Source organism: Alligator sinensis, unplaced genomic scaffold, assembly GCF_000455745.1.
Source record: "Alligator sinensis unplaced genomic scaffold, ASM45574v1 scaffold553_1, whole genome shotgun sequence".
In the NCBI taxonomy this organism is placed as follows: Eukaryota; Metazoa; Chordata; order Crocodylia; family Alligatoridae; genus Alligator; species Alligator sinensis.
The window spans coordinates 305,486-307,449 of NW_005842389.1; positions in this window are offsets into that span (position 1 = coordinate 305,486).

The window sequence follows — 1,964 nt, forward strand, 5'->3', positions numbered from 1 at the left end:
TTCCCTCCCTGTGCTCCCCAGGCCTATCCCCCCAACCCCTGGGACCCTCCCAGTCCCATGTCCAGGGCTGTAACCCCGCGACCCCTGACCCCAGCCCTGAGAGGCTGCACAGCCCCGAGTTGCATCATCACTGCTGCCGCCATCTTGCTACTCCCAGAGCACGCTGCAGCGCTGTTGGCAGGATGTCACCGTGGCACTGGCATGGATCTACCGTTTGCTGTGCTGAGGGGGGCAGGGTCTGCCTCCTGCAGTCCCCCCGCATCCCCCGGAAATGCGGCCAAGTCTCTGCACAGGGGAAGAGGAAGCAATGATGCAGAGTGGTGTCTTCATGGAGAATACGCGGGGACCACCCCCCCACCAGGGCCACATCCAGCTGCCATGCAGACCCCACCTGCACCCCCTGCCCTGGGACCCCTGTGGCAGCTGGATCCCAGCCCCCTGCCCCAGCCCTCTCCGAGGGCCGTATCCTGCCTGCCCCCAGCCCCCCACCCCCTTCCAAGCCCCCTTGTGTGGGACTGGGCAATCAGGCAGGTGGAGGGGGCCATGTAATGAGCTGGCGGGGGCTGCAGGGCACTCATTTATTAAACGTCACACGCTTGAATTTGACCCTAAGAAACAGGGATCATGCCTGGGCCAGTGCTGTCTCCCGGGCAGCCTGGATGCCTGGGTTCTCCCCAGACTCGACCATGGCAGCAGGGCCTAGCGGGGTTATCTGGAGAGGCTCGGAGGCCTGGATGCCTGGGTTCCCTCCCGGCTCCAGGACAGTAGTGGGGAGCCTGGACACCTGGGTTCTTTCCCAGTATTGGGCATTGGGAGCAGCAGGGGCTGGAAGCCCAATGCCTGGGTTGTCTTCCTGCTCTGGGTGGGTGGTGGAGCCCTGTAGGTTATATTGGGGGGGTTTCCAAAGCCTGGACATCTGGATTCCCTTGTGGCCCCGAGTGGGGTGAGGGGGTGGACACCTGGATCCCCTTGTGTGGCTCTGGGGGTGCCTGGACACCTGCTCACATACAGGAAGGGACACAGGTGTCTAATATAAAATGAATGCAGCTGGGCATGGGATAGGTAGGACACAGCTCCCCAATGCAGCTGGTTCTGGGGTGGAGCTGGCAAACAAGTATAAAATGAATGCAGCTGGCTTGGGTAGGTGTCACAGGTCCCTGATTGCAGCTGGCTCTGGGAATGGGTATAACAGCTTCCTGATGCAGCTGGCTCTGGGGTGGAGCCAGTGGCCTGGTACAACAAGGATGCCACTGGTTGTGGAGTGGGTCTAAGGAAGGGGTGGGCAAAATACAGCCCGCATGCCAGATGCGGCCTGCCAGGCCATTCTATCCAGCCTGCGAGGCTCCTAAAAAATTTAGAAAATTAATATTTATCTGCCCCCAGCTGCCTGGCATGCAGCCCTCGATGGGTCTGCCCCAAATAATTTCATGCCCCTGGTCTAAGGGGTCCCTGCTGCAGTTGGCAATGGGGTGAGTGGGGGGCGTAAGGGGCTCGCATGGTGCTGGAGGCGAGGTTGGTGTCCTCGTGCTTGAGCTTCCCATGCAGGGCCAGTCCTGGCTTCTTGCGGTTGGCGCTGAGCAGTGGTGTTAGGGTGTAAAGCTTGCAGAAGGTCGAGCTCGGGGCCACCTGGTCCCTGGGGAGAGGTGGGGAGGGGGACTGAGACCCTCCCCTACCCCCCCACCCAGCCTAAGATTTAGGAGGGGCCTCCAGGACAGCAGTGGGAGAGATTCCCGACCTGTGGGGCCACAGCTTTGGGGGCGGGGCTTGATGATGGGGGCGGGGCCTCCCCGGGCGTCACAGAGGGAACTCAGCTGTTTACCTTCAAACTGCAGTGGCAGGAGGTACTGGACGGGGGGGCTCCTAGGGGCGGGGGTCCCAGAAAGGGATGGGGCTGGGGGCGGGGCCAGCTGACACCCCCCACCCCCCTAGATGGAGTTCGTGACCGGGGACCGGGCCGCGGGGGC